The following is a 12,860-nucleotide window of genomic DNA, read 5'->3' as shown; positions in this document are numbered from 1 at the left end:
GGTACCTAGAGAGAAAGTAGAAATTCAGATAAAAAGATGTTGGAGTTCTTATTTAGGAAGCAGACCTCTAGTCAGAAGAATCAGAACATACACTGCATAGATATCAATAGGGGTCTCCTCAGAATGTGGAATGATGGCCACCCTGAGACCTTGGGTAGGGCTGCTGGGGATTCTGGAGGTCTTTGAGTTTGTTGTTCCTCTCTCCTGACTTTGGACAGCAGAGCATGATGTCTCCAATTATCGTCCACAGTTAAAGGCTCTCAAAGAATAGACAGGTTGAGCAGGATTGAACTTTTAAAGTGCCTTTGGGCAGGCAAGATAATTTCCTTCTCCTTTGCTGCCTTCTGTAAATCCTTCAGAGAGAAGGGAATAAACCCATTACCGTCCTGCCTGGATGTTCCCTTAAGCTGGCTGCGAGGAAGTGGTGTGTGCCTGGCATTTGAGATTCTGCGGCTGTATCCGAGATTTAGTGCAGGTGTCTTGCCCAGGATGGAGGCTGGGAGGAGACTGTCAAGATTAGATATAGGCGCCATTTTTGAACACAAATCGTCTGCCTTTGGGAAAGTCAAGGTGAATTCCACCATGGACTGTTTATGACTCCTTCAGGCTCCTTTTATTTCCATGTCTGCGGTCAAATGAAGGCTACTTGGCATGTTAAAAAAAAAATTGAGGTGGTGTCAGGGAGGGAGTGTCGCTTCCAAGGGATCAAAAGTGAGATCCCTGGATTCTGATGGTGTCTCTTTGCGGGTAGTAGCCGCAACTTGGGAAAGCTCTGAGGTGAAGCAGGAAGCTTGAGTGTGAAGTTGTCAGTGCTCCAGAGACAGGCGTCTACATGGCTCGACCCAGAGACCTTGGCTTAGAGGGGCTGCCCCAGGAATCATTGATCAGATTCTAAGGTCACACGTCAGTGAACTGACATGACTATTCCTCAACTTAGTGGTCCTCAGGTTAGACATTTCTATATACACCGTGGTCCTTAGGACCTGGCTTAAGCACAGGTCTCTCAGGTCAAGACCCAGGAGAAGGGTGACATTGTGGTAACTCGGATGTTACAGACTCAGAGAGACAGAGCCAACTGTGGAGAGACCTCACCAGTGAAACTACTGGGTTTAGAGTCAGTTTCCTACTTGGGAGGGACATACTCAACAGAGAATGACCCATTGGAACTGTGTGTTCTTGAATTCCCAGCCTTGAAGGCTCAGGGGTGCTCTTGAGGAGTCAGAAATAAGCCCAGGGGACAAGTCTTGGTTGACAGAGACCATCAGCACCATAAAATCTGGATCATAGGCCAGAGCTGACACTGTAGTTCTTGCCGTGCTCTTGAAGATTCATCGACTGAGGTTTTCACAAGCTATGGTTTGTGTCCCAATGCAGCAGTTAACTGGGCAAAAATCAGATCCCACATTTTCTATTGCATTTACTAGATACAGACTTGCTAATTGCTTTATTTAATTTGATTTTTTTTGTGTGTAAGTAGATTTTTATCCAGAGTCAGAAATTATTTATGCTATTCTGTAGAGCCGATTATATTTAGAATAAAAGGCATTCTTTACCGCACACAAGGTATTCCAAGTGACTGGAGGAAGTAAGGCTGGCGAAAGTCCTCCAAGTCCACAAGGGTGGGTGTTATGCTCTTGGTGTTTTCCTGGGACATGTCTGTCAGTTGTATGGAATCCATTGCTCTAATGTCACACTACTGTCCTGGCTGAAATCTCTGGACAGCTGCCACTGCTGGCGGAGGGCCATCATGACTGGTCTTGTGGGGCATGTAAGAGTTCAGCTTTTCTCTGAGTAGCTTAGGAAACATGGTCACAAATCTGCTGAGAATCTCCAGCTGCAGACTCGTTCCAGCCCGTGCTTTGCAGAAGCCTTACATTGTACAATTTTCTTGACAAAACCATTTTCTATTGTTTTCTTTCTCAAATCAAATGAGACACTTCCTTCACCTTTTGCCACCAAGCTTAGACTCTAAACAGAGCTCTTTGTTTTAAATTTCCCCACAAATCTTCCTGACAAGGGATGACGGCAGCTGAGGTTAGGTCCTCAATGAAGACCCAGCAGAGTGTCCCACAAGGCTCCACTGTCGCACTCTAATGACACCTAATGTTTTAAAAGCCACCAGGAAAATTGGTGTGCCCATTTTCCTGCACACAGCAGTGCCCCCAGGGCCATGTTCTAGATCTCTCAGGGCCCATTAAGGTGTGCATTACCCAGTGGCAGCCACATCCCAGGAGAACCATATACAATCAGCACACTTACTTGATTAGCCTTCTTGATGAAAGATGCACGTTATAAGCGCTTTCCATACGGGTTGATTATTGAGTCCATCTTGGGTGCCACGACTTTTGTGCCATACTGGATGATCTTATTAGAAAACCCCCCACAGCAGCTAATGAAGTGCTTTACCTCAGCTTGAGTAATAACCGAGTACCTTTTATTTATGTGTTTTGAAAACAGGTTCTGCCCGGCATTCTGCAGAAGCATTGCTGCATCTTACCAGACAGGAACACAGGTAGGAGGACTCTGCCCGACCTGAGACCGTGGGTTGTGTGTCGGTGACCAAATGTGATGATGGAGTTAGGTGTTTTGCAGCTTTTTGCAGTTTCTCCTCCCCCTCCCTCCTCCCCCCCTCCCTCCCTTCCTTCCTTTCCTCCCCCTTCTCCTCCCTCCCTTCCTCTCCTCCCCCTTCCCTCCCCCTCTCTTCCCCCTCCTCCTCCCCTCCCTCCCCCTTCCCCTTCTCTTCCTCATCTCCTTCCCCCCCCCTTTCTCTGTGGTTTTATTTTTTGCTAAAAAAAAAGATGGGATACTCCGTTGTCTGTTGAGTTACAAGCTGAGTCCATGTAAGAAATGAATTCACATGATTTCAGTCTTGGATTTTTAAGGAAAATTGACCACCATTTTTTTTTTTTTTGTATTTTTTTTTATTAACTTGAGTATTTCTTATGTACATTTGGCAAACATCCCCTTCCCTCCCCCCCTTCCTTATGGGTGTTCCCCCCCCCCCCCCTCCCCCCTTTGCCCCCCCCCCCCCCACAATCTAGTTCACTGGGGGGTTCAGTCTTTGCAGGACCCCAGGGCTTCCCCTTCCACTGGTGCTCTTACTAGGATATTCATTGCTACCTATGAGGTCAGAGTCCAGGGGCAGTCCATGTATAGTCTTTAGGTAGTGGCTTATTGACCACCATTTTTAAAAGTCAAGTTGAATACATTACCTCCAAATCTGTTTTGTTGCTTGTTATGCGTACTTGCTAGACACAGCCGTTGGTTTTGGCGGTCTCGGGTGTTTGGTGTCCGTTGGCCATCAGGGTGGGAGCTCCCCACGCGCCCGTTCTCCAGGATCTGGGCGAGTCAGACAGAATGGGATACTGTGGTGCATACTCGTGTGTTCCTGCAGCTTCATGAGTGGGTGCTGTGGGCAGAGCAGAAGGGCTCTGCACTGTTTCTAGTGGTGGAGAGAAAGAAGGTCTGAAAGCCATTTTGGAGCTTGGTTTCACATCAAAGAGGGAGGATGTGAGGTGTGTTTTCTGTAGATCTGTAGATCTCGGTTGTTCGATGCAGACAGCCTCTCCCTGACGTTATTTTCATCCAAACGAAAGTCTGAGAATCCGAGGCACGGACAGTGGATGCAGCTGCTGCTTGCGAAGGGCTCTGCAGAGCCTGCGGATTCCTAAAGTCAACGGTCTCCTCAAAGGCCGGCGCCTGTGCCAGGGTATTTCCGTTGGGTATGACGCGGAGGTTTGCAGATTGTCCTCTGGGATGACACGCTGGCGCTTGCTCTGGTGACATTTCTGTTGCCACATTATGCATATAAACAGGGATGGTCACCGAGGGCCGAAGGGCTTATACTGTATCTCCCGACATAAACCCCAAGGGTTGGGGGGAATACATTTACATCTCTGGAGTAAGAAATGTGGATCTATTGTATTACCGATGTCATCCTTTCGAAGGCGTGTCTTTTTATTGAAGCGTAGCTGTTTCTCGTTTACTGTATTCATAGAGAAACGCACATGTAGCACAGTTGAATGCTGTTTAAGCCTGTGCTTCCTGACAGTCTTGGTTAGCGGTGAAGATGCTGGGCCCACACTGTGAAGAGGGACAGCAATGTGGAGGAGTGGGGACCACTCCACACCATCCCAGCAAGGAGAGCAAGCTCAGCCCTGGCACATGAGGTCACCAGTGGACTTTCCGGACTAAAATGAATTTTGGGTATTTTGAGACACTTTGCTGTAGGCAAAGCTTCGAGTGAGTTTGGGAGACGTTGCCAACTGAAGATAATTTGTTTTCATTTCCTAAGAGTGTTGCTTCTTGGCGCCTGGACCCAGGAAGGCCACCTTCACCGAACCCAGTCTTTCCGAATTAAACATGGCCGGTTATGGAATAAGATCTATAATTGTTTTGCCCTAATGTAATTGCAGGCGATCATTTTGGCGAATGAGCTAAAAAGGTGGATTGATGGATTCATTTGCTTTTCTCTATACTACCTACCTTGTTTTGGAATCTGCTCATAAAAGAACGAAGGCACGAGCTGAACATGAGCTTCTGCCTCTGTTGTCTTTCGAAGGAAAACCACGGACGCAGAGGCTTTTTGAAGCACAGGGGAACGCAGGGTATCTTTTCCGAGGTGCGGTTTGGTGGTAGAGTTCCCAGTGTGGTCATGGTTCTGGGTTGAATTTGGTTTTTACTTTCAGACAATTTCCTTTTCCAATGTCAGTGATTTTTAATACTGTGACCCATTTCTTGCCTTTAGGTTGAGACCTGTGCACCTTATTAACCCAGCCAACAGCTGTGAGCGCTGGACTCTGGCAACCGACCCAGGTGGTTGGGGGCATCCCTGTTGACACCTAGAATTCCAGGCGCTGTCTGAGGCTTGAGTCGAGCCACCTTTTGTTAGAAATTTCTGCCCAAACAGTGCGGTTGACTCTTTTCCACCCTGAAAGTTGTTGTGGCAAAGGGGTCACTAGCTGGATGTGTCACTGGCCTCAGCTTTTGGGATAGAACCCTCGTCACATACCCTTGTCTAAGGGTTGGTTCCTGTGTGCCTCTATTCAAAGTGGGGGGTCCTAGTTGACTGCAGGGTGAATTTGGAAACTTTTCTGAACAGCAACGTCCTCACCTACATCCTTTGATTGTAGCTGGTGATCTCCAAGATAAAAGATAGCCCATCTTCGAAGGGTTATACGTAGCCCAGGCTCACCCCACTAAGACATGCTTATCTCTTGAATTGCTCGAACACTTTACACAGTTACCCTCTGGGCCGTGGCGACTTTGGTTTCTATATAAAATGCAGCACATGGTATAAACTATTGAATTTTCTCCTGCTCTCCCTGCTTTGTAAGAGTTGTGTGTGGGTTACATATGGAGAAGATTAGAGAAGGTATTAGTGGCAACTCATTGCATGCATTTCCCTCTCAGTGAGGCAGGCAGACAGACAGACAGACCGTGCAACTGTTGGAAGCTATTTGGCTTTTACATATGGGTTCTGATCTTGTTGGTCAGCAGTTTGGTCCAGCCTGATCACACAGGTTGTGGAATAGCGGAGCATGGGGGCGCCATCAGCAGGCTCTCCCCTGCCTCTGGGATTGGCTGCCTCAGGGTGTCTGTCTCTGTCCTTCAGCAGACAGCCTGTTCTGCCACCAGGAATGAAGACATTTTGGGAACAAATTCATCTGGCAGAATGGCAAAGACATTCGTTCCCCACAGGCCTTGACGACAACAACAAAGTGACAGGCTGTACACAGTCTAAGCATGCTGGGAGATTTGACTTTGAGCTAAGTTTCCCTCCCAAGTCCCAGAAAGGTGACAGTGAACCTGTTCTTCATGGAAGTTGACTAGAAAGAGCTTAAAGATCTTCACGTGTGCGGCTCTGATTCTTGCTTCTTCGCCAACTCACGATGGTATTCCTGAGACGCCTGAGCGTTTGTCTCAGAGGTCGCCTAACCGCCAATGAGAGCAGCCAGTTAAACAGCTTTCCTCAGCAGGGCGATGTGGGGAGCTGGAAGCCCGAGCCCCTAGTGTTTGCCAGGTTCCATGTTGCAAATTCTCCCACCATGGCCAGTTCCCAGTTCTGCTGTGAAGTGTCTGGAAGAGACTGGGAGGGCCCGTCCTCTGATCAGTCCTCGGGGCAGATGAAGACTTCTGACTGACCATCTTCTGTGCAAACTTCCCTGGGTACTGACTGTGGTTAAACATGGTCTCCATGTGGTGCAAATTTCTTAGTGTGTTTGGGATGAATAGAATCTTGGATTAAAACCTAATGTTTGAAACAGGATCCCTAATTTTACGATATTCACATATGTTGAACAGATCTGTTTTTTTACATGCAGATAGATAGTGTATATATGTATATATGTATATATATGTGTGTGAATATATATATATATATATATATATATACTGCACACACACACACACACACACACACACACACACACACACACACATTCAGCATTGCCTAGGACTTTAGCAGCCTACAGGGCAGTCAACTTAAACTATACACCTTCAACCATTCAAGGAACAGGAGGGCTATTGAAACCAGACTGACTGATGGCCAGTTTGCAAATTTAGTTCAGAAGACAGAGGGGACAGACACCTCTGTGGAAATGACAAGAAAAGGGCGGTAATTTTACATATACCGTATTCCTCCTGAGCCAAAGGTTTTCAACAGCTTGTAATTGCACAGCGAAGACATAAGGGGAAACGAACCAGTCAGTTTGTTCTTTTTCTACAGCCCATCTGCAGGGGCATGGCTCGAAGTGACTGGTGCCAGAGACAGGGCACTTGGTTTATGCACATATGGCGGGGATGCTGTGTCCTGGTGTCACAGAGAACACCCTGTATGGTGGTCCTGCTGTACCCTTGATTTAGAGCTTTTATATTAGCTTCGGCTCTTAGCTGTGAAGAAAAGACACTGCCCTCTTCAGATGATAAGGGCACAGCCCCTGTTCTCCTCAACCAGCTGCGGAACATGGCGCTGTAACTCACTCTGCATCTCCCAGTGTGTTGGTCTGCGGTGCTACAGTAACCTCAGGCGATCCCTCCCGTCCGTCCCTGTGTGACTCTCTGATAAAGCGCAGGGCAGGACAGTGCTGATGCTGATGAGAGATGGTGACGCCGGTGTGGGGGGAGGGGGCCTGGGTGGCTGTAGAGCTCCAGAAGTGATTGCAGCAAGTGCTGTGCACAGAAGGGTCCTGGAGGGACTCGTCACAGACAGAGTGCACGCGTAGAGGCCCAGAGGGCCAGGTGATGCCACTTCAATATTATGGATCGAAGGTTTAGTCTCGGAGAGGCCGATTGCTTCAAGTGAGCTCTTTCACCCAGTTACTGCAATTATTTCTACTACCCTTTTCCTTTTGAAAAAAAAAAAGAACCAAGGCTGTGCAAATGGAGCGCCATATGATATGATTCATAAACTAAGAATAACGGGCCCCGAGTTAAATGAGGAAAGTAGATGCGGTGAGCTGTGCAGATTTGCTTTCTCTGTCTCTTAACACTTGGTGCCATCGTTGAGTGAGCAGAATGCTTGTTTTCCTGCTCTCTCCCCCCCCAGCCCACCAACCAAAGACAGAAGAAAAGCCTCTCGTGCATCAAAAGGCTTAATTTCATAAACCGAAGAGGGCTTTATTACAAAATTGGTAGTGTTTCAAAACTACTGCCAGAATGTAAGTTTATAGATCAATAGTGTTAGGACCAAAATAGCTTTATTCAGTGTGGTTTTTTTCCTTCACCTTTAGGGTCTCATTGTATCTTAGATGGCAGTTTTTCATTAAAGTAGAAGAGTCTGCAGCCCAGTAGAAATATAGCCCAGAAAGAGGTGTGTTTATCCCCATTCCTGTAGCATGCTAGCGTATAGAGCCTGAGTTGTTGACTCCCATGGACCTGGGCACTCTTCTCTTCGGTTCCTTGCTGGTGATAGAGCTGTGAAGCCAAGAGGCCCTGAGGCCCAAGGCCAAAAGCCCTTGGTTCTTCTCCTCTGAGAGGCTTCAGACTCACCCTGTAGTTTGAACGATATCCCTTAATAATATCCCACAAGTTCCCCTGACCACCCTGTACGGGCCACCACAGCTCTCTGTGGCTGGGAGTAGCCAAATTAACTTCTCAAGGAGGCTTTCAGCTTGTCCTGACTACGGTTCCCTATTTGGGAGCGTGAGGAAGGACGGTTCTTATCCTGTAGTGTTGTCCTTCCCAAGCCTGAGCGGCTGGATGTTAACCTTAGCACTGTGTGTTTACCGAACATCTCAGAATGTGCTCCGGATAATCAGAAGGGACCACCCAGTTCATGGTGCTCTAGAGGCTCGGGAAGCTCCCTGGTCTAGGAAGAAGGCTATGGGGTATCTCAGGACAGCATTGCATAGCCCACCCCCACCCCACTAGCATCTAGTGCCACGTGGCTGATGCACAACTCGCTTCGAGATAAACAGTGAACGCACCCTACATTCCCTGTCCATAGTTTGTGTGTACCGTGGTCTACACTGCCCAGTGCTCTGTACCTCTCTCTGGGTACATTAACCATGGCTTTGCCTCACTGAACACTCCCTGTTCCTTTCTCCTAACTGTGCCATTCTTTTCCAACCTATTCATTTATAAACTACCTCAAACTCGTGCTGGGGTTAAGTCAGGATCATGTGCGTCCACCCGTACATGAAACAAAAATGAAGGTTGATACCAGTGTGTTGGCGGATCAGCAAGAACAGTTTAAGCTCTAAGTTACCAAAGGTGAGGAAATGGCCTTAGGCTACCTCCTCTTATTATTACAGAGTAGAATGCTGGTCTCCTGAGGAGTGGAGATAAAATGGAAACCTAACAGCTCTCACCCTCCTCTTTGTTGGGTTGGGCCAAGCCACCTGGAGCTGGGTTAGTCAGGTTACACAAGGTGACTCAGGTGGCCCAACCCAGCACTTAACTATGTTCCTTATCAAGAATAGGAATAGCTGTCCCTGGAGGACTTGTGGCAGAGGAAGTGCTGGAAAGAGATGTAGGGATACTAATAGGATTTCAAAAATTATAGCTTCTCCTACTTTGAAACTCAAGTAAGAGAGTAGGAACTGCACACGTGTTCCCATGTAGAGCACTGAAATTGGAAAATGGCTAACATTTCCAAGTACTAAATTACTGCTAAGAATTTGGGGGTTTGCATATGAGCATGATTTCTAAAGATGCTACTGAGGGTGAAGAGCGGGCACTGTGGGGAGGACAGCTTTCCTTCAGAAGTCTTGTCCCTGTTTCTATGCATGCTGCTCTAGGACTCCTAACAGCCATGCTACCTTCGGAGAATCTTAGGAGGCTCCCCGATCTAAGAAGGCTATGGAGTATCTCAGGACAGCATTGCTCAGGGGAGGAGTATGTGGGCCCAGGATGGGATGGGTGGGAAGGGTGAGGACATTCCTGATTGTCGTGGTACTGTGGCTCTGGCATGGCTTCCACACCCTGAATTGATCCAGTGCATACTCAAAACAAGTTCCCGCTATTGGCTAATGTAATATAATAATTGAATGTTAGAGGTTGGTCAATCTCTGGGCACCAAGTCTCTCCAGAGGGTGGTTATCCTTTAAAGTTAAGGAGGGTCCCTCATGGTACACACATAATCAAAGACCTTGATTTATTATAGCACTTCCCATGGAGTTGGAAGGGTCTTTTCCTTGGGATTTGTTTCAGTGTGTTTGAATGCTACAGAAACATTCTACCCTGACTGAGCGAAACCACCAAATATGGATTTGAAGACAGATGAGTTGGACTTTTTGGGATGAAAACAGAACAAAATGAAACAAAAGCCAGAGAGGGTTCATGTGCATTAACTGTGAATGAACTCTTCCTGGATCTCACGGAACCCCATGGTTGCACCATGCAGGAGCCTGCAGCACACAATCCAGCTTGCTGGCTTTGTACGGTATATGAGAAACGGGACTGTAAGACAGGATTAGGTTGCTGTGTGGGCATGCGAAGATGCCTCAGTCAACATTGCCTGTGTCTCTGTGTATTCATTTTTGCCCTGGTTACTCAGACACCCCCTTAATGGGGTCAAAACTTCCAAGCTAATTCCTGTGCTCCTCAAAATCTGCTTTCTTAAGAAACCTTATTTCTCACCAGATTCTCTGTCTGAACCATCCTTATAGGACAGCCCACAGGAGGGCCAGCCTTTTGTGAATAAGAACAGCCTGCGTAACAATGGGACTTTGCTTTGAATCTGACTCACTTGTTTCACTTGGCAGAGTGAAGAGTCAGTCCTTAGACATTTTATGAGGTGTTGAGGTGTTTTGTACTGCCATTTGGATGTTTCCCATTTAAGTGTTTTTGAAGTGATTGTGTCTGTTGCTCTCCCAGATCTGGAATAACAATCTTTGCTGAGTGCTGAGGACATTTTTCTTGTTATTGCCATTTGTGCATGCATGTACATGCATGTGTGCATGCATGTGTGTGTGCGTGTGTGCTTGCTGAGAATTCAAAGACTTTAGACACAGGATCCTGATTTCAAATGTGCCTGTTAGTTGTCGAAGTCAGTTAAAATCCCCTAAGATGATGAGTGTTGTTGGTAGTTAAACCTGTAATAGAAACAGTGGTCTACCAGTTGTCTGACAATCTGACTCAATTCACAGGCACTTAATTAGTCCACACAGAGTTATGACTTCCTGCCTATGTTTCTGGGTGGAGCACAAATCTTTCCTAGAGACTTCAAGGCTACCACACACCTAACTTGATCTCCTAAGGATGGCCTGGCTATTGTTCTTGGTCATCTTTGAGATGACCGAGTAGTGTGGTAATTGTGAAATTTAGTTTACAAGGATTATAATGGCATTCCAGTTCCTGCTGGTTCTTACTTAAGGAAAGATTGGCCCATTTATTATTTTTATTGATTTTAGATACAACATATTTGGATTGAGGTAAATGATTTTGAATGGATGATAAATGTTACAGTATATTTCTGGCTATTGAAGATTTTGAACAATGTTGCTTTAAAAATTACATTATAATCAATATATAAGCTAGACTTTAGAAGCTATGTTTTAAAGGTTAAAAGTCTGGGTATGTAAGAATGAATTATTTTATATGAACCTGACAGGCTGTGATGTTGATTGAAGTGAGCCTAATGTGTACAGAGAGATAATCTATATTAAGGGCTGGTAATAACAAGGACCTTGTCTCAAGTTTTAGGCCCTTGATTATGGGGTTCTGGGATTGGCAGTATGCTCTAGCCCCTCTCCTTCTGTTACATGTTGGCTGCTACCTGGAGAGAGGGAGAGAATCAAAGAAGGGGTTCAGTAGGACCCACCCTGCCCATAGAACAAAAGGTAGAGATTTCTGGAACTCAATAGTGCTCATCCTCTGTCGACAATTTACAGTTGTGCCCAGGACAGAAACACCAGATTGGTATGACCTTGAGGATAAGAAGGATGTTGGCAGTCTCTCAGGGAAATGTAGAGAAAATATCATACATAGAAAGGGGTCTGTACAGCATCACACATATGGCTTCCTTCTGAAGGATACAGGACCTTGGTGTGTGATCTGCCTGGACCACTAATTTCCTATCTTGCCCCAGAGACCTTTCTCTCTACTAAGAGGTGACTTAACAAAGGGATTGTTCTTTAACACTTATAAATTAGCTTGATGACAACCTTTTTGTTCCGATATTGTTAGATACCATGTGATACCTGTTGCCCAACAGTTTCCCCCCAAGACTGAAACATTCCATCCTGTAGGGAAGCTCCTTAGGCAGGAATGTAAACAACTCAAAACAGCTTCGGGAAGTTCCTGAAACTGACAAGATTCATTAGGCTCCTCCCTGCTGGTGTAAGTAAAGCAATAAAAGCTAAGAGGTTCTTCCAGACTAGCAAAGCTGAGCTGCAAAGAAGACTCTCAGTGAAGCCAAGCAGCAAGGACTGTGAGATAAGACTGGCTACTTGGAAGAAACAGAAACTGGCTAGAAGCTTGGAGCAACAGTGCCAGCCATCTAGAAAGGACACTCCCCAGCCTGTTGAGCTACCTGCAGGCAGTGCAGTGTCCCCAGCTGTGTGAGCTGTCACCCATGCTGAGGTAGACCTTGGTGATGCAGCTGTCCTTGAGTTGCTTCTGCTTCTGTAAGCCCTCACTCATATCCCTGTAAAACTAATGGTTCACCAGATTGGATTTGGGTGGTATCGGTACTTTGGTCGGTTATGGGCTCCCTATTTGGGCTGAGTAGATGTATGTCCCCAGGAAACATTTCTTTCACAGCCTTTCACACCACAGCTATACATCCCCTTCACGTCTTTGTTCCATGTCTTGGGTCAGGTTTATGAAGCCCACTCTCTCATGCATTTCACCTGTGTCTACAGTGCCATTCTAAATTTGTGGTCCCAGCTAACACTCTTTCCAGTTCTTTGGACTCCACAGGTCTCTGGGATTCCTTGTCAGATGCCCGTGATGTACATCGCATAGACTGCAAATTCCAGTGTTGTTTTAGGAGTGGCTGTATGTGCTTGTGTGCACATAGTATATGTAGGTCTGTCTCATGGGCTTTTTTCATGGGACATTTATGGGTTTTCTGGTGACCTGCTAGCCTTTTCTGTTCCCATATGACAGAACATGTATACCTGTTACTACAATCTGGTCACTCATGTGACAGTGGAGATGGTTCCTCTACTAACCCAGCTGTACCCAGCTGCTGACTGTGTGGGACCTAGCTGGTATCTTTGTATGATGCTTGGCTATTTTAGTAGGGAGTTGGGGTGGAGGGTGTTCTTGCCTGTCTTCTCAGGATGCAGGACACCCTGAGCTGTGAGATTGAAGCCCAGTTCTTCATACCTCACCTAGGCTCTTCTGAAGTGATTTTGTCATTCCTCTCTGCTCATGAGAATGTCATACCCCCCCCCCAATGCACAGTGAGAGCT

At 46.5% G+C, this 12,860-nt stretch overlaps 1 long non-coding RNA gene across 1 annotated transcript in view; it reads left to right on the top strand.

Annotated features, from left to right (window-relative positions):
- LOC116914583 overlaps positions 1-12,860 on the top strand; it is a 413,344-nt gene that overhangs the window by 147,728 nt on the left and 252,756 nt on the right. Inside the window, exon 3 of the long non-coding RNA XR_004389755.1 lies at positions 2,458-2,512. This is a non-coding gene — a long non-coding RNA (uncharacterized LOC116914583). The remainder of the gene's footprint in view (positions 1-2,457; positions 2,513-12,860) is intronic.

The sequence above is a fragment of the Rattus rattus genome, chromosome 13 (genome assembly GCF_011064425.1).
Source record: "Rattus rattus isolate New Zealand chromosome 13, Rrattus_CSIRO_v1, whole genome shotgun sequence".
In the NCBI taxonomy this organism is placed as follows: domain Eukaryota; kingdom Metazoa; phylum Chordata; class Mammalia; order Rodentia; family Muridae; genus Rattus; species Rattus rattus.
This window is presented reverse-complemented; position numbering and strand designations above follow the sequence as displayed.